Here is a 25,905-nt window from a genome sequence, read left to right as displayed (position 1 = left end):
ACTCCCCAAAGTGTGTGCCCTCCCAGAGTGCTCTCACCATAAGAAATTCTCATCCAGACCATCCGGATTTGACTTGGTCTGGAATCTATGATGATTACACAAATGTGACCAATACCTAAATGTCATGAGTAGTTATCCCTAGCAATGAGAATATAGATTTTCCCTTTCATTTTTATCATTTCCTGTGCTTTTCAAAATTTCTATGATAAAACCGTACTGCTTTTATAATGAGGAACTCTTCCATTATTTTTATGAAATAATATACTTTGGCAAGGAGACTCTTTTAAAAACAGAATGAGGAAAAACCAGAATGACATGTAGCTATTAAATGTTAAATTATTTGCATGTTCATAGATAGTAAATCTCCCCAACCTTTAGAGTTTAGGAAACTCTAGATTTCCACAGCACCCACAACCTAAAGGAAAAAATCTTTTCCTCAGACCAAAAGGGGATAAATACGTGAAGAGTCAGAAAGCAGAAATTGTGCTTTCTGAAGGCAATACTGTACTGCCAAATGTCTAATGAGGCATTTCAAGAAAGTCTGTAACTTCCTTGTACTTATGAAATACAGGCAGTCTACTGTCCAGCCCTAAAGTAATGAGAAGGGCCTTTAGAAATGTGAGCGTGTGATGTTGGTCACCCCTAAACTCTAGACACCTTTTAAAGAAGTGTTTAGTTAGTGTCCTTTCCAAATTCTACTTCAAATTCCAGTCTTAACCTACATACTGCACAACTAGCAGAACTATGTTTTCTGCTAGTTGATAATTTTATCAACTCTGATCAGATGTCAGAGTTAATTTTGTGTAAATGTTAACAGATATGGTTAGTTTATTTCTACAAATTTTTTGACTGCCAGCTACTACGTATATTTCTATGCTATTACAAAAATATAATAATCTGTACTCAGATTTATAACATAATGGATCTTTATCTTCCAAACATAGTTTCTAAAACAGTTCAGAATTCACTGGTGCTGAAAAGCCCTTTTCACCTATATATTAATGTTCACCTTAAATTTCTTAAGTGTCAGGTTACTATCTCTGTGAAAAAGAAGGAAAGTTGGCTTTCTCATTGTGTCTGCTGCCTTGATTTGGGACCCTAGAAGTTTCCAGCCTCTAATCCCATTTATCTTTGATAGTGAAAGCTGGTTAGTTCACTTGAGAATACCATACTTAAGGACATGAATTAGTAATGGCCATTTGACCTCTCTGTAAGTATTATACTCACATAATTTATGAAAATAAATACATCTTAAGAGATAATGATTTCTGACAATTCACTTTTCATATTGAATCAAATCACTTAGTAAATACAACTATTCAGAGCCTGCCACTGCATACGTATTATAGCCATTGGGACCTGCTGCTACTCTATTTGTTAAACAGTGAACTATGAAATTCATTTTGATGACTCAATGTGAATGAGTTTTTAGATCCCACCTTCATAACTGACTATGCATAAATACACTCCAAACTCATGTCTTGGTCTCTCATTTAAAAAAATACTTATTAACAATTGATGATTCTAATACAATTTTCAGGTTTTTTTCTCATTTAGAAAGTGACACTTCAAGTTTGTAGATATTTCAGGTTACTTTGTAAACCAGAGCATATGACATAAATGAAATAGCACAGGAAGCAGTATGTATTGATATCCTATTTTAATCAGCAAATAAATCTTGCTGAAGAAAAAATCATGTGTCTAGTGAACCTAAGAGAATTAGGTAAAGTGGCATGTGGTAAAATTAAAATACTTTTATAAAAAATTCTGTTATTAACATTTAACATGTCAAAATACATTGCTGTGCATTCTGAAAAATCATACTGTGTGTTTTAAACATGCCTCTATCAGGCATCCAAAATCCTTGAGATAGGGGAGACAGACTTTATTATATTAAAGATATAGGATATGCTTTCAATAACTATGGAGCCAAAAACAAACAACATCATATGAATACTTCTTAAAATTTGCAACATGGGAAACAAATTACTCATCAGTTATGTACCTTGCTTGAAAAGAAAACACTTATGACTCTCTTGTGCTACTGAAAACAAAATGTTCTTGGATTCAGTTAAAAGGTATTTGTAGGCTCAGTGACATTTCACAATTGTAAACGTTATAGCACTCTGTGGAAATATAGTTTGAGACATTCCCTCCAGAAACCACTTTGACAAGGATAGTATTTATAAGTAGACAAGAAAATTTGCTCAAAAACAGTCTTGCCATTTTACTTTGCAACAAATTAATATCTATATTCTTGTAATTCTCTTTATAAATATTTATAATATACAAAAATATTTACTTTGGAAAAACCTCTCTGGATAGCAAGACTTACTTATAGATTATTTGCATTATAATTTGTGTGATGAATAGGATTCAAAAAAGATTACCAACATAAATATTTTTAAATTGCAGAAATGATTCTTGGAAGTTCTGGGTTCCAACTAGTTATCTTTTGGCAGTTAATTCCAAGTTCTAGATAATAGGACATTCTTTTATTGGGCCAGAATTATTTTTGTATTTTTTTTCCAGTTATTCCCCTTCTTAAAATTGCTCCTTTTTCCTATCCATCATTAGCCCCTTCTTAGGAATCCACTTAAACATTTTTATAGCTTAATTTTTTAATAATTCTATACTTTAAAGTTTTTTGTTTTTGTTTTGCTTTTTCCAGTCAGCTTTTAAACTTATTGAGAGCAGAGTCTCTGCAACCTTGCTTTGATTTATCCCACCAGGTCAAGTGCTGTGCCAATCCTTAGAGAAGGCTTTTGATAAAAATGTTCAGAATGGACTTGGCTTTAAAATTGGTCACAGATTACTACAAAAGCATTTTCTGAATGGATACTTGGATTTCATTTCCAATAAATTATCTGCAGGAGAAGAAATATTGGCAAATAATGTAGCATTGTTTTTTTAAATAAGGTCATTAAAATCATCTGATTCTATTTGTACCTTTTATTAGAAGATACTTCTGAGTATTGAATAAATGTCTGTGAAAATCCTAATATATCACACTACAGTTATTTTTTCTTTCTTGTAGAATCTACTACAAAGAGACATTTAATTTTATTTGATGCATTCCTGTTTACTCTCCCATAAATATAGAATTATTGTAGTTTATTTGAAGAGCGAGTATATGGAGGAATTACTAGCCTAAGATGAAGTACCGAATGTAGTCCTGTTTTCATCGGTGACTAACCCTGTGAGAGTTTTCAAGTAACCACTGTCAATCTGCTTTTATAATGGGTCAGCTGGAGACACTATTTTCTTTACCTTCCTCAGAGAATTGTTGCTACAATCACATGACATAACATATGAGCTAGCACTCTGAATACTATAAAGAACCATACAAATCTACACTGTGATTGTGCCGGTCTCCACCATGATACACTGAAAGCTATAAAACAAAATTGTTCTTTAAAGATCCCGGGCCATTGTCTTGATTTGGGAATGGAAAAGAATTTCTTTTGAAAAATGAGATTCTAAAACCCTATTTTAAAAGACCAAAGCTTTACGAATGTTTATACACTGAACCAGACCCTACTACAACCAAACTAATCTGGGCTGCCTTGGAAGATCACTAACATGTATTGAGTGTGTGCACTCTGCTAAGCCCTTTTTGGCTTTCAATGATAGACATGCTATCTCTCATTTAATCCATACAGTCCTGTAAAGATGGGTAATGCTGTTATCCTTACTTCATAGGTGAGGAAATTGTGACTTAGATAGACTGATGTCTCTAGGCTCCCCCAGATCAAAAATCGCAGAGCCAAACTTGAACCCACATTTGTCTTACTTCAGCAACAGTGTGTTCCTCCTCTTTTCTGTCCTGCCATACTGTTACCTAAGGCCCAGTCAATTTTAGAGAAATCCAAATCCATGAGGAAGAAAATTAAATAGTAAGAATCACATTGTTTAATTTCAAATTGGTTTGAAAATACTTGTGGAATTATATTGATCTTTAGAGGTATTTAAGGAAAATTTTAGCATCTTTACACATAAAAAGCTTTTAAAATATTAATCAACAATGAAAAATAAATACCAAAAAGCACTCCTTTAATGAGTTATTGCTTGATTAAGACATACCTGTGGCAATGGATGTACCTTTCAAGTATGTAACGTTTGTTCCTATGTCAAGAATTTGTTCTCTAATGTAACATTTGAATTATCATAACTTCTATTACAAAATAAAATTACTCCATTGGAAAATCATTCTGGTTCCCCAGACTCTCATTTGTTGCCAATATATATGATGTTTTCTCTTGAGAAATTACAAGGTAGTTACCACTGTAGAAGGCAAAAATGTTTGAGTCATTTAGTCATTTAGATGAGCTAATAGAAAAACAAACCCTTACATAGCTTAGAAAAATGTAATTTCAATTAGCAGTCTTAGGTGATTTATACTAAGTAGAATGTTCATAATTATCTTAACTTTAAAAAAAAAAAAAGCTGGGCACGATGGCTCACGCCTGTAATCCCAGCACTTTGGGAGACCAAGGCAGGTGGATCACCTGAGGTCAGGAGTTTGAGACCAGCCTGACCATCATGGTGAAATCCTGTCTCTACTAAAAATACAAAAATTAGCCAGGCGTGGTGGCACATGCCTGTAATCCTAGCTACTCAGGAGGCTAAGGCACGAGGATCGCCTGAACCCTGGAAGCAGAGGTTGCAGTGAGGTGAGATCACGCCACTGCACTCTAGCCTGAGCGACAGAGACTTTGTCAAAAAAAAAAAAAAAAAAAAGAAAGAGAGCGAGAGAGAGAGAGAAAGCAAGCAAGCAAGCATACATGTTGTATTTTAGTTAATCAGACTGAACCTATAATTGTATGGTGTCTTTAAAATAAGCTCATACAAATAGTCTAATTCTAATTGCACCTTTTCTTAGTGGAGAGTTCTAAGTATTACATAAATATCTTTGAAAATTTTGATATATCACACTATGTTTATATTTTTACTTCTTGTAGAATATACTACGAAGAGACATTTAATTTTATTTATATACATTTCCCATCAATGTGATGAGAATTGTAGGTTCATTATTAAGTAGCAAAAATAGAATCATTTTAATCCTGCCCCTAAAATCCTTTTCTTGTTGACTCTCAGTGCGTGTCATAGTAAAAAGCATATCAGATCATAGCTTTAACAGGAGAAATTCAGATAGTCCTCATGGCATATTTGGGGCAAAAGATGTTTAAAAACTGAAACTTTTTCTTTGATCATGACATTTTAGTGTAATAATATTGCTGGCTCTCTTGATTATTTTAAGGGACCTTATAGTTATTGACCTCAAAGAATATTTGTAATGAGTATATTGCAATTAATACAAAATTTCAAGTAACTTGTATATATAAATGTAAATATATACATTGTTTAAACAGTGTCCCAAATTCAAGTGGCAACTGTAATTGGAAAGTGAAGGGTTCTTCAGATCACTGGGGCACAAGGCAAGATTCATTTTTATATCAGGTTCTATTGTATATACAATGTCAGAGCTATGAAAAAATAGAACTAGCAACATGAAACTGCAAACTATTATCATACTACTTAGATTTAGAAACTTTATAGTGTAGTTGCTATTATGTTAAAAGTCAGAAAAAAATGTTTATTCTGTAGCTGTTATCCAGTCTCATAAGGCATAAAAATGATAATCCTAGATTATAACCAAGAATTTTATACATAAAATGAATATTTCATTATTGCTTTGAGATATTTTCAGAATTTGCTTAGTGAACTTCAAAATCTCATTCTTGCTTCACCCAGCCCAAAACCCTTACTCCTCCTCCCACAGCATAAAGCTATCAGATAAACTGGCAGCATCCCCAAACCTAAACTCTGCTTCTAGATGTTGCTTTAGAAATATACCCAGGGTCTCTAATGTATATATTTCAAAGGTTTGTAAGAATATGCATTTTAGTATTTTATATACAAGAAAATGATGCTGACTGGGATACCCAACTGAGTTATATGCATTTATTTCTCCAAGAATGAAATGGCCTATGTGTTTATAATGTCACCTTCACTTTGTCCTCTTTTCTATCCACATATATTTATAAAACTTTTGAAAAACTCATCTGTACTACACCATTTCCTTCAGTGGGAGTCTAAATGCTGCTATTACGTGAGAAAGTCGGAGTTGGAAATGTTTTTTTCTAAATGTAATGTGTGTCTTTCTATTAGAGTAATATAATTCTGGGAACTTTAGGTACTCTGTAACGGAGGAAGAAAAATAACACGGGGTTGGTTCTTGCCTTCAAGGAGCTCACAATGAAGTCGTTAAGACTGACAAATGGAATTGTACAAAACAATAACTGCAAGACTATTACTTTAGTTCTGTTAAGCAACTTAAATGGCAATGCCCCTGCAGGACCAAAAACAAAATATTACATTAATTATTATTTCAATATGAAGGAGTCTACCTGTGCAGAGATTTGAGAGATACATTATTTCACCCAAAAGATATAGAAATGGACACTTGATAAGTTACCTTGGCTTACATATTCAGAGAAATATATTCTCATTTGGAGTAGCCACCTTAGGAAGCTATGCAACTCTCCTTTGACTCGAATATTATTAGATTTCCTCATTGACTTGCCTGCAGAAGTAATTCACTTTATTGTCAAACTTGTCAGCATCCAACTTACATTTGTAGTTTTTTTAGTCACGATGTTAAACCTCCTTCTTTAATTGCATATCAAAATGATATTTTCAAGAAATGTCAATTGTTTTTAAGTGATGTCTTTAGTTCTTAACATGCTGGAGTTAGTTTCTTTATTGAGCCCATTGTTGCAATTCAGATTATATCTGTCATTATATAACCCTTAGGTTTGCAGACATTTTCTAAGCAATGATGGTTGGGCTTAGGCTAAGCCAGACCATTAAATCTGCTCTGGGCTGGAAGATTGGCACAATTGAAGAATCAGACATCATTTAGAGTTGTTTCCATTTAGGTTTACTAATGAACCAATAAACAAATGAGAGTTCACAATACAGGTTAGTGGATGCAGTTCATGATGACTTCTTTCTTCCACGTAGTCATAGTGGCATATTCAAAATGGTTAACGCAATCCATGTACCATGAAGCATCTACCTGGACAGAGCAGCCCAGAGCCAGCAGCTTTGCCTCATTGCCCAATAGGATGGGGGAAGGGTGTCTACCCCTCACCATAGAAGAAATTTCTTGCTGAATCACTGATATATACTTCCATATTCTATATTTTACTAAGTCATTAAACCTGGCTACTATCAGTCTTCAGAATGTTATTTGAATTTTCAAGAGACTGCTTGGTTCTTTTATTTTTCTTCTATACAATCACTTGTTTGATCTAATTACTACTGTATCCTTGTTGGTGGTTTAAGGAATGCCCAGGATCTGCTTTTGTCTTTCAGCATGTTTATTGGATATCTACTTAAGGAAAAACACTGTATCGACATGGAAGGCCATGACATTTAAATAACTTAATGGAGATATTTTAGCAGATGGAAAGCTGGAGAGAAAGCAGTTCCACATAAAACTATAGAAGCATACTTATTTTTAAGTTATTTTAATGAAGTGTTAATTAAGGAAGATTAAAGCATTTCCCTAAGTTTTCTCCCATTAATTCTGTTGTGAGAGATAAATTTTGGCAATTAGTTGAAATTAAATATTTGTTTATCAAAAATTATTACTTTGTTTCCATTACTTTTTACTGTTTTAAATGCGTTCCATCTACACGAACTTGACATTAGGGCATAAAAGTGGCAAGTTGTATAGACCTGTGATTTTTGGAATCAGAAGATCTGGGTCTGATATTCTGATCATGAAACCCAAAGGGCATAGTTTTGAGCAAGTCCCTTAGTCTTCTTGGACCTCTGTTTCTAAATCCAGAGACTTTGGTGTATCTAAGCATAGAAAAGGTACAGCAAAAATGCAGTATTATATAATCTTAAGGGACGATTGTATATGCAATCTATCATTGACAGAATCATTATAAGACTTATGACTGTATAGATTAAATCATGATTCCTCACATATTTTAGAATTCTTCACAATAAGTATCTTTAATTAGGGATAGTTTTCTTCTTTTTATTGTAAACATCTAAAGCACTTAATATAAAAATCTGTTGCTTATAGCAAAGTGTCCCACTACTTTATTAAAAGAATCAATATAACAAATCCTTTTTATTTCTAAAGAATTAGTAAACTCTTTTTAGAAAGATGAGCAATAAAGTTAAGGCTAATTTTTTTATGTACCAAACATCCAGGTATAAGATGTCACAATTTCAAAAGTTCTTGTGCAGGCAAAGCCTTAGTTTCATGGAATTTGTTATGGCATTTATTACAACTTTATGGGATTTTCAGAATTCAAATTCTAATATATGATTCATGCTTTTGGTATATCATGTGCATATTCTCACCACCACCTCATACATAGAGGTTTTATTTTTTAATAAATATATACCAGATTATTACAGGTTATATATATATTATAAATGGACTTCATATTTGACATATTCAAATATATCACATGAGTTCCTCATCAAAAAAGTCTGTAATATGTTTTGAACACTTAAGACTAAACCACATTAGAACCATGCCATAATGAGGAGGATATAGAACAAGGAAGCTTCTGTAGTGAACTACATAATGTAACAACAATTAGCCTTAATCACAGAAAAACCCAGTCCCTACCCCATTCAAGATAGTATCTCTTTTCACAGTGGAGCAGGATGCAGACTAGAAAACACATGAACTAGAGCGCCACAAGCATGGCAGGGGAGGCAGTTGAGTCAACTCAGGAATATTAAGAAAACAAGCTCATTTTAATGAGTTTTAGTTTGGGCTGTATTTTTAAGATACCTTTCTGAAAGCATGTCACAATTTACTAATATTATTTTTTAGTTTTCAAAACTTTGTATTCATTGAGTATGTCTTCATTCTAAAGAAACTAATACAGAAGCACTTTACTAACCACAAACTACTTTGTAACAGGGTGTATGGTAATTACCATGGCAATTATATTAGACATCTTTTTTTTTCTTGCTAACTTGGAATTATTTCAAGATTTTCTCTTTGGACTGACATTTTCAAATCCTGAGCTCTAGTGAAGATGATTTTTACTTCTTCACATTGTGAAAGTTGAATTAATCTTTTCAGAGAGTTTTTCATATGGTTAACTTTTGGTATTGGGACACTTCAACTTAGAATTTGAACTTCAAACCAAGAAAAAAAGACTTATGGGGCAATAATATTATTTATCTTTCTTTTTCTGACTGTAAGACATGAACATAATATATATTTCATATCAACCTCATAAAACATTCTGATGTTCCCAGGCCACATTAAAATGCAAAATAAGACGGTATTGTATAACTTGCATCAATAAAACCCATGAATAATTGGCACAAAGATATCTGTGCATATGTCGTGTGATAAGCTCAGATGGAGTGACTACGAGAAAGGTGGATGGAAGGAACATGAAAGACTAATGAAATCATAATTTCAAGAGTAAAGCTCCTGACTGTGAAGGATACAGATTAACTTTGTATATGCAGTCATTGACATATTAAGTTATGCCTATATCCAAACTTAGGTGTCAATATAGTACATTTTATATATAAAAAACAGTCAATGTAATATGTACATCATAGACTTTGGCTACCACTGAACTGCGTTAAAGTGTTGCTTTAAGATAAAAGTTACCTTTTAAGATAAAATGATACAGTAAACCCACCATAAAAATATAAAATCCAGATTTGTGGCTGTTAAAAAAAATAACCACCAAGGGAAGTAGAACTTTTCTGAAGATATAAATTAGGTACCTGAAGTGGGGTGCTGTCATAACCAACAGCTAAAAATGTAAGAAATCAGAAAGTGGATAGAGGCTGGAACAATTTAGAGGAGCATGATAGAAAAATCCTTGATTGCTTTGAACAGACTCTTAGTAGAAATATGGACATTAAAGACTGCTGGTAGGGGCTCAGTAAGATATGGGAAACAAATTATTGGGAATTGAAAGAATGGAGATAGATCCTTGTTACATAGTGGCAAAAAAGCTTAGTGGAATTGTCTCCTTCAGTTATGTGGAAAAGAGAACCTGTGAAAGATGAACAAGGATATCTAGCTAAGGAAATTTTCAAGCAAAGTGTTGAAAATGTGACCTGCTCAGAGTTTTACTCTTTTACTACCATTTTACTCTTGCTGCTTAGAGTAAAATGTCAGAGAGATAAAGTGGGGTAAACTATTAAACAAAAAGAAACTCAGGCTTGACAATTTGAAAAAGTATCAGTCTATTCAGATGACAAAAGATGCTAAAAGTAAGAGATTGCTTCTGAAAGTATGGCATAGGAAAAAAAAAAAAGTTAAGGGTGTGGTTATATAACTCTTTGCTGAAACTGTGAAAGATCAAAAGATTAGAGTGTTTGGTCCTAAGACTTTAAAGTTGTGCCTAATAGATCTCAAATTAGAGGGCTTCAGTGAACCTTCAGAGTGTTGCCCTCAGCCATCTCAACAGAAGCCAAAGATAGAGGACATCTCAAAAAGATTTGTAGACATGGTCTCAGTCTGATAGAGAACATCTCTGTGTCATCCACAAGAGACTCACAAAGTTTTTTGAGAAAATTATGTCAGCAGAAACACTGCCAGCTTGGACTGAAAGGAACAGGGAGACTACAAAGTGAAAAGAGGCTGTTAGATACCAAAATTCCACTTGCAGAAAGCAGGCTGATAAAACTACTTAGTTTCGAACTACTGTTCAGAAAAGATGAATGACTCAGCAAGCAGAAACAGTAGTCCAGGGGAAAGAACTGAGAGCCTGTAGGTAAGAGTCTATTCTGTTCAATGCCTGGTGAGACCCTAAGCAGAGAATCTAGTCACACCCACTCAGACTTCTAAACTACAGAACTATGAGGTAATAAATGGGTATTGTTCCAAGCCACTGATTTTTTCTTGAGTAATTTGTTATGCAGCAATAGAAACCTATTAGAGATATTAAAAGTCCATCCACTAAAAGATTTTGAAGAATTTAGTGGAGAAAATAGTAGTTCCTTGAAATTATTATGTATACCCACTCCTAAATTGTTTACAAAATGCTTGCTCTGCAAACAGTTTTTTAAATACTGTACTCCGTAGATGGTTTCTATGAAGTTATAAATGCACATATTCCTGGATTCAGGAACTCACCAGTTATTTTCTTTTTCTTTTCTTTTCCTTTTTTTTTTTTCTTTGTTCTTTTTTTTAGACAAGGTCTTGCTCTGTTGTTCAGACTGGAGTGCGAAGCACAATGGTTTGATAACGTGCTTAATATGCTTGTGGTTCCAGCTACTTGGGGGCAAGGGAGGTGGGTAGAGTGGGTGGCGCTTAGGTGTGAGGATCGCTGGAGCCCAGGAGGTCAAGATTGCAGTGAGCTGTGATCACACCACTTCACTCCAGCCTGGGTGAGAGAGTGAGACCCTGTCTCTGGAAGAAAAAAAAGAATATCTGGGATGGTTGAAAAACAACCTTTAGCTTGAGTTTCTAGATGTGACTTCTAAAGCCCGATCACAGAACTGGGCTGCTCAAAGAGCTGCGGCTGCTGCCACCATTAGGAACTATCACTACCCTGCACTTCTGCCACAGCCCACAGCATTACAGCCAGATGCCTTAGGCCCATGTGACCTACTTTAGCATTCCTGAATGATGGAACCTAAATCATCCATGGGAGAACATATAGGAAATGTAGTTTTTAAGCTTTATAGGAAGAAACATTAGAAGAAAGTTGGCATAGTTGTTGAATAACCCATAAATATCTCCCATAGGGACATAATGATTTAAATTAAAAAGGCCTTAGAAAGCCATTTCATTGAGGAAGGCAAACTCTTCATTTTGGAGGTAGTAATAAAAAGATCAGACACCCTATGGATGATTTTTTTCCTTTCAATATTCCTAGTTTCAGATTTTCATTAATTCTTTTAAGTGATAGTTTTCATTTTTTTTTCAGTATAAATTCCCTATTGGGTGATTAATAGTGAAGTAAATAAAGATAAAAGTCAGATTATTTTTATTGGCATTTATCTTATGCCTACATAAAATTTGCTTTATCATATTATCATAGGTCTACAAAGTCTTTTTCTAGTCGTTTCTAACTTAAGTTCACTAGCTGCACGTGGGAACATGTGTCTGTACCCTGCTACTCAGGAGGCTGAGGTCGGGGGATTGCTTAAGCCCAGGAGGTTGAGCCTGCAGTAAACCATGATTAGGCCACTGCACTCCAGCTGGGGTGGCAGAATGAGACCTTGTCTAAAAAAAACAAAACAGAAAAAAAAAAAACCAGAGTTTACCTATATCAACTGAGACCATGGCTTGGTATCATGGTCTGAATAAGATATTGTTGTCCTGAGGTGAGAGTCCTACTTACTTACAAGCATATTTTGGCATTGAGCCTCCTCTTTATCTGAACTGGCTTCAAAAATATTAGTGTCAAAAATAACATCAGCTTATAATGGGCTTACAGCAGTGCTGGTAGTTTTAGTAACTGAGTCAACCTTAGGCCAAGTGCCATTTGCTGGCTCAAGTCATATGTTAGGGTATTATTTTCTGTGACTTACAGTCAGAACACTGGGGCTGAGATATAGGTAGTCACAAAGAAGACTAGAAATCAGTAGTGGTGAACAGTCTCTTCCCTGCTGTAACATACGCAAAAAAGTAGGTATATTATAAAGTGTATGATGACGAGTTGACCATGACTAAATTAGCATACTGCCATTTGAGAGCACTGGACCATTTTCAGTAGCTTTGAGTACTGTTCATTAATGAAACCTGATGGAATTAACTACTTTTTTTCCTAATGTTTATTTAGATTTGTTTATGTGACTGCCAAATTAAGTTGAAGTTACAGCTGCTTTATAACAATAACAAATTACTAATCTAAAACTACTAATCTATACTACTAGGCTAGGAGCTAAAAGGAAAGCAAAAACAAGCTCAAAACAAATAATCGGGGGAGTGAAGTGAATTTTTTTAACTTTTGCCCTCCCTTAGTAACTGATCTTGTTTTATTTGGTCTTCTGTTTCTTTTTGACTGCTTCTCTTTTACAGAGTTGAAAGCAGTCTGCCTGATTTTCCTCTCCCCTCTTCCCTTTCTCATCTTGACTTATATGTCCTGGAAATGAACATTGTAATTGGGAGAAGGGGACTATTGCATGTGTACGCTCTTGACAGGAGAAAGATTATGAAGGAGGATGGCTATAACTAAAGTGACCATTTAGCTCATTTTTGGGGGGGCCTTCCTGGCCTATGACTATTAATAGCATCCCCTTTCATTCTCTAAACTGTCCTGGTTTGGATGATAAATTACATCATCACCTTAGTTATAACTTAGATGAGTTAAAGGATGGTATAGACAAGTGTAAGAACTTTCTCTAAAAATGTTGACAGTAGTTGACATTTTGGTAGAACCAGGCTTAGCTAGTCTCTTGTTAATAACCATAAGGACAGAATTGCTTTTCTTGACACTTGAGTATCTGTGTACTCTTCAGAGCTATGTTATCTTTTGGGGATGTTTTCAAGTATTTAAGTAATTGTTCTATGCGTGAAGATTGAACTGCTCAGCATTCTTGAACATGTATAATAAATGAAAGTATATGTTCAAGTTAGTAATTTAAGAAAAATAATCCTAGTGAGAATTCTTATTTGAAATTGTATTTCAGAAATGTAAATGGAGATTTAAATCAAATGTATTCCTGATGGCTTTTTAAAAAATAACTTGTTCAAGAATACCATTGTTGCTAATAATTTTTGGTAAGGAAAAAGTATTGAAATGGAAAACTGAATATTTGGAATGTTCGGCAAAAAGAATAATAATAATGTCTTTTTCAGATACTTTATTTTGTTTCATTTACAATTTCTGAGTTTTATTTTGTTATATTTCAGTGTTTATTATAGTTTTTCAAAAAAATATTTCTTCCCTCAAACCAGGTTTTACTATCAGTCCCATTGACAGCAAGTAATCCATTTTTATCATAATTGAAAGCAATCTGAATGTTTGGGGAGAATTCTATTCAATCCTGGGGAAGTTATTTCCTTTGTCTTGCCTTTGAACAGTAACTTTTTATGGTGGGTTGGATTGATAAAGCTCACTGCAAAAGCTTAGGTTTTAGAATCCCCAGGTAGGTTGTAACAGACCATATTCCCATATGAAAATTGACATTCCCTTATGTACTTAATATAAGGTTGTAGAGATTTTTGAGAATCCATTGGAACCTGCTCTTAATAACAAAAACACACAGAGAAGTAAAGTATAGGAAGATTAGAGTTGCCAAAAACCTTCCATGAGCAGTTTAGACATACGGCCTTCAACTAGAACTAACATACTTCTGTTTAATTTTTTTTAAATCTCATTAATAATTAACATAATGCAGCAACCCCATCTGGACCATGAAACAATAGAACATAATTCCAAAGGAGTTTTCATAGTATATTCTTTACTGTAAAAAAAAATATTGTTCAGGCCGGGCGCTGTGGCTTGAGACTGTAATCCCAGCACTTTGGGAGGCTGAGGCGGGCAGATCAGGAGGACAGGAGATCGAGACCATTCTGGCTAACACGGTGAAACCCCGTCTCTACGTCTCTACTACAAATACAAAAAAATTAGCCAGGTCTGATGCCGGGCGCCTGTAGTCCCAGCTACTCAGGAGGCTGAGGCAGGAGAATGGCGTGAACCCGGGAGGCAGAGCTTGCAGTGAGCTGAGATCATGCCACTGCACTCCAGCCTGGGTGACAGAGCGAGACTCCATCTCAAAAAAAAAAAAAAATTTATATATATATATGTATATGTGTGTGTGTATATATATATATAGTCCAAAGATCTTACAGTATACTTTTATTTGGTGTTCTTCCCAATTACTAAGTATTAGCACTTTCCTAGGGTAGAATTTGCTGTGAGTTCCTGCTGTGGTGAAGATGACATGGAGTTAATCACAATGTCATGCTTTCATTCTCAGTTTTTTAGTGAGGTGTACTTATTACCAAAGGAAAGCCTTCTACGAAAATAGTAGAGCCCATGTTATGACTGAATTGTGTATTTTAGCCATCCAGCTAACTGAGGCTATTAAATTACAGTGGTCAGTGCTATACTTATGAGTTATAAAAATGGCATTTAAGTTATTTAAATAAACATGGTTTTTTTTTCCAAATAGACTTTATATTTGCCTGCATGAACAACCAGGGGAAGAGGGCATAGAGAGCTCTTAACTGCACCACTGCTGAGAGAGCAACGTGTTTTCTGGAAGACAGTGTAAAGGGGTAGAAGAGCAGGGAAAGAGAGAGATCTGCCAGCCTTGAGATTTGTCTCAGTGTTTAGAGGATTCATAGCTATTTATTATTCATAAATGGAGCATGTGCAGGTTTCAGTGGTGTGACTTTTGAAAAGATATTGTTTCTGCCCAATTTTTAATCACAAGATACCTAATTATATTGCTGTTAACAACACCTCCTTTTCACACTATGGACTATATAGGGCATGCTCTGAGCCTGTTTTTCACTAAGAAAAAAGAAAATGAGCTGCTACTTGAAGTCACTGGGGCAGAAGGAACCCTGGGGTCCAAGTGATCTTATAGAATGGCCCTGGAGGGAAACTCAAGATTCAACCTACAGCTCTGACACTTGGTAAATCACTGAAAGGTTCTGCCTGAGCCTCAGTTTATCTATTAATGAGGACAAATCCACACATTCCATCATATCCAATTTATGGGGGAAAAAAGAGAGAATCTAATGTTAGCTAGGCAGAGCAAAGTATAAGCCAAGCAGAGAGAGAAAGTTCAGTGGCTTTACTCTCTACCCTGAAGCCTTACCAAGTACTGAGGTCACCATTTGGACTGAACAGTTACGACGTGCTTTTAAATTAACCCTGTTTAGAAAAGATTAAGTTAAAGTTTCATCAGCAAAGAGCAGCTTTCTAAAGGTGAACATTAAGCAAAGTCATTTAAGAAAAGCAGTATTAGCCAGGCCAACCCCTGCCTCCCACTGGGTTCTATAATACTGCTTGGGAGTCATATACCCAAAGCCCTTTCATTGCTGTCTGTATTTCCCTGGTCAATAAGGTATATATTCTACTCAAAGTAAGACATGTTCTAATATAAATATTCCCATTTTTCCTTAATCTAAGAACTACTGGAAAGCTGAGAAAAAAAGTTTTGAAACCACACTATACAGATAATATAGAAAGGACAGAGGGAACATTTGTGATTATATGAAATGAATAGGAAATATACATTTAAAAGAAGTTTTAAAATAACATAAAATAATTTTCTATTATTACACAGAAACTTTCTAAGAGCTTCAATTGTGTGTGTGTGTGTGTGTGTGTGTGTGCGCGCGTGTGTGTGTGTGTTGTAAATGAACCACTCTGGGACTAAGATACTTTATCTTTGTAACAGGTAGTGGATAATTAGAAAATCCCTAACATCCCATTAAACCTTAACTTTCTAGGACTGTTGGTACTATAGTCATTATAAGTAAATGTGGGTCAGTGTATTAGTTCACTCTCACACTGCTATAAAGATACTACCTGAGACTGGATGATTATAAAGGAAAGAGTTTTAATTGACTCAGTTCCACATGGTGGGGGAAGCCTCAGGAAACTTACAATCATGGTGGAAGGTAAGGGGGATGTTAGAGACATCCTACATGGCAGCAGGAGAGAGACAGTGCAAAGGAAACTGCCACTTTTAAGCAATCAGATCTCCTGAGAACTCCCTATCATGAGAACAGCATGGGGGAAATCACCCCCATGATCCAATCACCTCCCATAAGGTCCCTCCCTTGACACATAGGGATTACAATTCAAGATGAGATTTGGGTGAAGATGCAGAGCCAAACTGTATCAGTCAGGTAAAAACATTTATCTCAAGGGGAAGCTGAAATAACCAAATGATATTTGTGTAGTATTAAACACGTAAAATTCTCAGGAGTGCAGAAAAAGAATCTAAAATGGAGAAATAAAGAAAGCCACAAATTAGTGAACAGTAGCACATTCTGGATGGCAAGATAATGGTAACAACAGTCACAGGTAAAATAGGCAAAATGGCACAGGTAGAAGTCCAGTTACCAGACATTGGGCTTAAACCCCATGTATGCATTGTCTCGTTTAATCCCATGAAACAAATTCTAACATAACCCGTCTCTTACAAATGAGAGATCAGAGACACAAAGAGGTTCACTCCCTTGCCTAAGCTGTCTGAAGTTGAGGAGCATTAGTTCAAGTCCCAGTGGTCTGACTCCAGGGTATGTGCCCTCTCCTGTTCAATCCTGATAACCCTGGAAGATGAGCACAACCCACTGACATAAATAATGGTTTCCCCATTGCAGGGAGTGGCAGCAGAAGATTAGAGAAGTTAGGTGACTTCTCCAGGGTCACACACAGACCCTACACAATAGCAGAGATGTTAACTCAGTCCTTTTTGAACATGTACTTTCTGCTATGTCATGCTAATTTTTTTCCCATTGTCACTTTTGTCACTTTGGTGATGGTTTAATGAATACAGAATTGGATATCTGACTATAATTAGATCTGCCTCACAAAAGAAAAATTAGCAGATCAACAGTAGGTTTCAGACTAACAATAAGCATTCACATCACAATAACATCCTCTTTTCAGATTGGCCCGGTGCATAGCTTTCCATAAGACATACACAGTGGGACTTTTCACATACCTGCTTGTATCCAGTGACTAAACTGATGGTGTTTCATTGACATTTTTCCTTTTAATCATAGAGGTAGTGAGGTAAAGTGAGATTTGGTTAATTATTTTGAAACTCTGGGACCCTCTAAGATATTCACATGTTAGGCTTAGCATCAATGTGTATATACAAATAGGAAATAGGCATGTAATCTAGAGCTACCATTTCTTTCCCCTTCTCTGCACAACAGGGAAGAGCCATGGATTAAAGAAATCCTCACACTGCTTCCCAACCAGCCCACTTTAAAAATAAAGTCATCCTCTCCCTTTTCCAAGACTTCTTTTGTTCTCCTCTTTGGTGTTCTTCTCTCCCTATGGAATATGTACATGTGTCTGGGTATCCCTACCTGGTTTGAACTTGATGGGATTATGGACAGGAAGCTGGATCATTCAGTCTCTGGCTCTCTGCTGATACAAGCAGAAATTGAGCCAGTTAGACCAGAGTTAAGCCTCCTATTCATTTCATGTATGTCATTGAGCAACTAGGGAGTAATGATGATTTTTACTCCCTCCTGGCATTAAGTCTGAGAGGCAAACTGACAAGTAACAAGAAAATTCTAAATTAAAGCTGACATACCTTCCTTAATTCTTCCCAAAGTGCTTGGGTATGATTATTATTTAATGCTGCTTTGTCACTGAAAAGATATGGGGTACCAGTTAACTCATGAAACTGTTTCAGAGAATAGATATTGGCCTGAAAACTAAGTCCAAAATATGGAAAATACCACAGAGGCAGGAGGTTTCAGGTCAGGTGGAAGCAGGTTTCCGAAATCCTAACATGTAGATTGTTGCAGAGCTCTCTCGGCAGTGCCAGGCAGCATTTTGCAAGAGTCCTTGTTTTTCGTGGCATTTCCCTTCTGTGTGTAGCCGCTAAAGCTCAGCCCTATTGTATGATCCTCACATTTTCGTTTTCAGACTCACCGCCATTGGTGGTGGGTCGGAGACATCATCCATGTACACAAAGGGCAGTACATCGTAACATTTGAAGATGGAAAAGAAAAGAATCTTCAGTCACTAGGCAGGCTGACCTCAGGACTGTCAAGCAAATTATGGCAGTCCAAGATGTCTGCTCAAGAGGATCACTGCGGTGTGGCATATGATAAGTGAGTGGTTTTCATGGCCTCGGGCTCCTTCCCAGGAGAGAGAGTCTAAGTTGGAAAAGGATTTTAGCAATCATGGTGGGTAAATGTGACAGAACTCAAATACCACCCTCTTTCTCCCTGCTTGCATGGGGAATGGCAGGACTGAGTCTTCACTTCTAGCATACTCAGTAAAAGATGAGAAAAATAATGTTTCCTAGTCATTCCCCTTCTTTGAGATAAACGTTTGCCCAGGCAGAATGGCATTTTTTTTTTAATATCAGAAGTTTTGCTCATTAAGACAGAAGCGGGAGGCCGAGGCGGGCGGATCACGAGGTCAGGAGATTGAGACCATGCTCGCTAACGCGGTGAAACCCCATCTCTACTAAAAATACAAAAAACTAGCCGCGCGAGGTGGCGGGCGCCTGTAGTCCCAGCTACTCGGGAGGCTGAGGCAGGAGAATGGCGTGAACCCGGGAGGCGGAGCTTGCAGTGAGCTGAGATGGTGCCACTGCACTCCAGCCTGGGCGACAGAGCGAGACTCCATCTTGGAAAAAAAAAACAAAAAAAGAAAAGAGAGAGAGAGAGAGAGAGAGAGAGAGAGAGAGAGAGAGAGAGAGAGAGAGACCTGCCAAATGCTTGCCTTTCCGATGGACGTTAGAAACTGGCATTGACAAAATGGCCCTCAGTTTTTCACCTCACCTCAGTGTGTCAGGTCTTTGTATTCAAGTGCCATCAACTCCTAAAGGAATATGAAAGACCATTTTATCTTTTGAGAGACTCTAAACATGGGGCAAGTTTGTTTTATTTCAGAGATTAAAGAACGGGACTTATATTAGGGGAAAATAGAAGTTGAATGTTCATAGTACCCTTGATCTTCTTATGAACAGAAGACTTGAAACAAGCCTGGACTTGGAGGGGATTTTTTAAATCTTTTCTTTTTTCCTGTGCTTCTAGGAGTGATGTTTAAGTTCTGCCATCTGTAGGACATGTGCATTTTAAACCTCTTTTACTTAGAGCTTCAGCTTTTTGGGAAAGTTTTTATTTTTGTTTATGGTACCTAAATAACAGAAATTAGCCTCCATCTCGGATAGTCTCTGCATTATTAAAATGCAGCTTGTTGTGCAGTGCTTTAATGGGCTCTTTAAGGCCTTTACATATTAATGTTATATGCCAAGAACTATTAAAACATTCCAAATAAAACAGATTCATCAGTTAAGTGCTCTGTTTTCCTGTGGTCATGAATGAAAAGGACAAACTAGTTATCGTCATGGTCACTTAAAAAATTGTAATCTATTCCAAAGATGGTTTTCTCGTAAAAAGCAACTTAGTCACATAATTCTGGGGAAGTCCTAGAGAGTTTATTACGCTCTCATTTTTATTCATAAGTTTTTTTTTTTTTTTTTTTTTTTTTTTTTTTTGAGACAGAGTCTTGCTCTGTCGCCCAGGCTGGGGTGCAGTGGCCGGATCTCAGCTCACTGCAAGCTCCGCCTCCCGGGTTTAGACCATTCTCCTGCCTCAGCCTCCCGAGTAGCTGGGACTACAGGCGCCCGCCACCTCGCCCGGCTAGTTTTTTGTATTTTTTAGTAGAGACGGGGTTTCACCGTGTTAGCCAGGATGGTCTCGATCTCCTGACCTCGTGATCCACCCGTCTCGGCCTCCCAAAGTGCTGGGATTACAGGCTTGAGCCACCGCGCCCGGCCTATTCATAAGTTTTAGAAGCCAAACAAACAAACTAAAACAATGTAACCTATTATAGGTTATTTTATGAAATATTTAGAGTAACTTCTTTATCTGAGACAAGTATTCCGGCAACAAGAATGTGGTAACATATTAGTTTGTCTTCAGCTGGTGTGTATTTAAAGATTTTGAAGGCCTTTAAAAATACCCAAGTGCTAACTGGTAACGTCAACCAGGTGGAAGAGAGTGGGGAATAGGGAGGAAGGTAAATACAAAGCAAAATAATACATAATTTTTTGTTGTTTTTTTGAGATGGAGTCTCACTCTGTTGCCCAGGCTGGAGTGCAATGGTGTGATCTTAACTCACTACAACCTCCACCTCCCGGGTTCAAGCAGTTCTCCTGCCTCAGTCTCCTGAGTAGCTGGGATGACAGGTGCATGCCACCACGCCTGGCTAATTTTTTTGTATTTTTAGTAGAGACAGGGTTTAACCATGTTGACCAGGCTGGTCTCGAACTCCTGACCTTGTGATCCGCCCGCCTCGGCTTCCCAAAGTGCTGGGATTACAGGCGTGAGCCACTGTGCCTGGCCAATAATAGATCATTTGCTCTAGCTCACTGTTTCTTTCAACCAAAAAAGAGTAATAGCTCCTCATTAAATACTTACTTAAATATTTCATATTAAAACCTTCTTGAACCAAGTTGGCAACCTACAGAGCTGGGCCCTGGGTGCCCTCCTTTTAAGTCAATGTGGTGGAAATCGAGTTTGGCACAAGAGCTGTAAGTCAGAAAATAGCTGCAGCTTCTATTCTTCACTCAGCCTTTCATTAGATGAGTGACCTTAGGCAAGTCATTTAGCTTCTTTTGGGCCTTGTTTCCTTATTCGTAATAATAGAGGCTTCGACTAGTTTCCTTTAAACAGATTCTACAGGGCCGCTGATATGCCATGTTTTAGTGAGACATAAAAATGTAAAAATCAGCCCCTGTCTTCAAGGAAGTGACAGTTTAATAGAAAAGACATCTATAAAAACAAATGCATGCAAAAAAGTGGTTTTGAGACTGTTACAGAAATTTGTATGATGTACATTGGGGGCACCAAAATAAAAGCTGTCAATCCTATCTAGGTTTAGTTGAGAAAGATGAAATTCATGAAGGCTTAACAGATGAAATGTTTGAACTGAGTTTGAATGTCACTATCCAGATAAATATCGCGATGGAAACTATCAGAGCACAGGTCTATAGGAACGAGTCAGCATAAAGCTCCAGGACCTAACAGTGTTCCTTTATGGCTGGAATATAAGTATAAGATAAAATATGCAAAGGATCATTGGAACAAATGGAAAAGCCTTTCTATGACATAAGGATTTCAGAATTTGTGAGACTCTATGACAGGGTTCTAAGTAGAGTTTGTGAACCGTTCATATATGTGTTCTAGAAATATCATTCTTATAAAGTATAGCAAAGGCTTGGCAAAGGTAAGCAAGGAAACCATTCAGGAGGCTATTGCAGAGGTACATGGAAGAGATGATAAAGGTCAGAGTAGTAACCATCGAGTAGAAGGAACAGAACTAAAAGATGTGAGGAAAGTGATTCCTATAAAATCACTGATTAAATGAGGGTTGAGGAAAGAGGAAGAAAGTCTGTAACATCCTTTCAGCTTTCATCCCCCGTGAGTCATTTATTCCAAGGCTGTTAGATTACATACTGAAACCTCTCAATTCGAGGAGGGATTTTCATAAACACACTTAATGGAAATATGTTTTTAGATCTTGACAGATATAATGGCATATTGTTTTGAATTCATTGCTTTTAAACTATTGGAGTCATTCTCTTTTTAAAGGGAGCCCTATAACGGTAGTGCAGAATGAGTCAGGTATTAAAGTTAATTTGTCATTTAGAAGACATACCGTAGGCAAGTAAATAGGTACTATAAAGACACCCTGAATCATGTGGTGTTCTGTTAAAAGGCAAACACAATCCATTGGTGCTTACATTCAGAAATTCCATGAGGTAGGTCAATATAAATACCCAGGAGACTCCGAGAGCCAGAAACAAGAGCAGCCTATAAACAGCATCCACATAACCTGAAGACAGAACTCATGCCAATGTTTTCCTTTTTTACTTGGGGCACATTTGTTTCTTATCCTACCATAAGCGCTGTCTTTACATCATTCCATTACTTTCTGCCAAATGTCTTGAAAGTATCTCTCTTTTATCCCATCCCATTCACTCCAGCCCACTGTAAGCTGGCTGCCACCCAGAACATACCAATAAGGTACTTCTGGCAAGGGTCACCAATGTCTCCCTAATTTCCAAATCCCGTGGATGTGTGTCACTCCTCATCTTACTTGACCTTTATGCTATGTTATGAAACTCTCCTCATTTGCTCTCTGTGTGTGACATCAGGACTGCCCTGATTTTCCTTCACCTCTGTCTCCCTTGTCACTGTCAGGTCCATGGGCTCCTCATTCAAACACTGCACTCTCCCTGGGTCATTTCATTTATACATATGGCATCTATGTGTAGGTGGTGCTCATTCTTCTGGCCTGAGTCATGCCCCTATGTTTCAGAAATGGAAATCTAACTGTCTTTTGGACATCTACACCTGGTTGTCCCTCAGGCAACTCAAATTCTACATATCCAAAACTGAACCCCTTCTTTCTTCTCCTCTGCATTCCTCAGTAGACTTACATAGCTTTTCCTACTTCCCTCATGCATACTTCCACAATCCATGCCTTCTAAGCCACCTTTAATCCTCCAGATATGTTGTAGTCATTATAAACTCTGAGTCTTTGCACGTGCTCAGAGGCCTTCCTGATACACATATGAAACATATATATTCTTCATCTGGCTGAATTGTGTGGAACTTTCAGGCCTTTGTGAAGGTGTTCCCTCCTTCAGAAAACTTTCCTGTCCCTAGACTCATGTTGTTCAATGCCTGTCTTTCTTTTGTCATTTTGTAGTATTTTATACTGCATTGCAGCAGTTCTCAATTGCTCAGGTGGTGAGAGGATAGGTAGTAGGAGGATGATTTTGCGCCCCCGCTCCACCAGGGACACTTGACAATGTCTAGAGACATTTTTTGTTATAACAAGGGATCAGGATGCTACTGGCATCTAGTAGGTAGAGGCCACGGATGCTACCTACATCCCTATAATATTCTACAGTGCATAGCACCCCACAACACTGAATTATTCAGTTCAAAATGTCATTAATGCCAAGGTTGAAAACCTGTGCTCTATTGTAATTACCTACTTATTTTTCTGTTTCTCCCACTAGACGATATGCTTTTGGAGAACAGGGACTATGTCGTCTTCAACAATGTGTACACAACAAGTAGCAGGTTGTTTGGCACATGGTAGATGCTCAGTAAATATGAATGTATAAACTGAGTGGGTATGTTGATGGATGGTTTGAATGGTTTTTCATTCTGGCCCAGAGAGAAAACATATAATTTATATGTGCACTGAGGGCAGTAAGATCTGAGGTTTCACTCCTGAAATGGCCCTGATGCCAATTCCACTGTTTGAGATGCTGATCATGTGGATAGTAGGAGGACCCAAACTATGGATGTGTGTCTCTATTTTGTTGTCTGTTTAAGTGTATGCAATTGTATTTATTTAGATATTTACCTGTATTACTTGTTGAGTGAGGCATAACAATGTACATGTTTGTATCCATTCCTAGTAACCAATAATAGGTCTGAGTACCTATTATATGCAAGATACTTCAGCATGCTGTTATGGGAAAGCAAAGTTTGGTTTAAATTCTGGCTTAGTTTCAAAACTGACCTATATAACCCTAAGCAAGTATCTTAGCCTCACTAATCTTCAATATTCTCAACTAATAAGCATAAAGTTGTTTTGATGATTACATAAATTAAAATATATAAAGTACTTGATATATAGCAAGGCCTCAATAAATGTTACTTCCTTCTGCCTCTTCTCCAAACTCTCTATATTAGTTAGAAATTGAACTTGACACAGAAACAGAGCCCTGATAATAATGGCTTAAATTGATAGTTTATTTTTCTCCCACATAAAAGAAGTCTGGAGGTCTGAAATACAGGATTGATTTGACGACTCCTCAGAGTCATTAAGAAATCCCAGCCCTTTTTAGCCTCAACATTTTACTATGCCTAAAGTGTGACCTTGGTACTCAAAATGCCTGTCACTTCTATGTGGAAAGCAACTGACTACAGGACAGGGTGAAGAAGGTAATGCCTCCTCTCTTTGAAAGAACCTTCCAGGTCGATCACCTGAGGTCAGGAGTTCAAGACCAGCCTGACCAACATGGTGAAACCTTGTCTCTACTAAAAATGCAAAATTAGCTGGGCAAGGTGGCTCATGCCTATAATCCCAAATAATCGGGAGGCTGAGGGAGGAGAATCGCTTGAACCCAGGAGGCGGAGGTTGCAGTGAACTGAGACTGCATGATGGCACTCCGGCCTGGGCAATAAGAGTGAAACTCCATCTCAAAAAAAAAAAAAAATGTGATAACATAAGATTTTAATATTAGTGGAAATGAGAACCCTCTGTACTACCTTTATAATTTTTCTATAAATTTAAAATTATTCCAAATTATAAAGTTTATTTTTAAAATGCAAATTACTGACACACATTGAAAACTTGTTAATTTTTGTAGGGCATTATCTATAGTGGATGCATTTGAGTATAATCTCTATGTGTGTAGGGACTTTGTCTAATTTGTTCCTTGATGTCTCCTCAAGAACTAAAGGAGTACCTAAAGATAATACCAGGGAAGACAGTGCACACTCACAAAACCCCCTCTGATCTGTTTCTGAGTTATCGTGTGTGCTTAGTATATTATTCTGTAAATTATTTTAGCATCCTGACTAGCAGCTCTCCATTTCATACTCCAGGAGAATCAGCATACTTTTTCTCCTTAATTTTCCTAATGGAACATTTTATGAAATATAAGTCCTGGAGGAGATGGTAACCAACTGCTAGACACTTTATTAGAAAAATAAGGGTTTGTAGCACTAATGCTAATCCAAGGAAATTGAAGTCTTTTTATAATCCTGTGAGATTAATAGATCGGGGGTTGAAAACTGCACAGTTCTAATTTTTTATAAATTAGTCATTTTCTCTCTATTAGTGTATAAAAGATCTAATGGGAAAGGTACTTGATTTAAAAACCAGCCTCACCCCTTACTACCAAAGTGGTTATGAGGAAGTTTTAAAATCTCTCTAAGCCTAAATTTGCTAGTAAAATTGGAGTAGTGAGACCTTACAAGGCATATATACAGTCCTCTATTAATGAAAATACAGGGTATTTTACTGTAACAAGAGCTCAATAATAAAATGGTTTTCATAAATCAGAGGCTTGTTTTTGTCTCACCTAACAATTCAGAAATGTTATTACAGCTTATTGGGAGTCCTGTCTACTCCATCTTTTTGCTTAGGCACTTCTGGTGTGCAATTATTTTTTACAGGCTTA

The 25,905-nt window shown here is 36.7% G+C and overlaps 1 protein-coding gene across 23 annotated transcripts in view; it reads left to right on the top strand.

Annotated features, from left to right (window-relative positions):
- ZNF385B (zinc finger protein 385B) overlaps window positions 1-25,905 on the top strand; it is a 423,448-nt gene that overhangs the window by 255,990 nt on the left and 141,553 nt on the right. For 2 of the 23 annotated variants that reach the window (XM_074009546.1, XM_065525708.2), the window contains exon 1: window positions 12,532-12,655. The exons of 20 other annotated variants lie outside the window; for them this stretch is intronic. The gene's annotated coding sequence lies outside the window, so the exon portion shown is untranslated. Of the gene's footprint in view, window positions 1-12,531; window positions 12,656-25,905 lie in introns of those variants that run through there. One more of the 23 variants, XM_074009550.1, reaches the window with a different exon arrangement.

Source organism: Macaca fascicularis, chromosome 12, assembly GCF_037993035.2.
Source record: "Macaca fascicularis isolate 582-1 chromosome 12, T2T-MFA8v1.1".
NCBI classification, from domain to species: Eukaryota; Metazoa; Chordata; class Mammalia; order Primates; family Cercopithecidae; genus Macaca; species Macaca fascicularis.
Note: the sequence above shows the minus strand (reverse complement) of the source record. Positions and strands in the feature narration are given on the sequence as shown.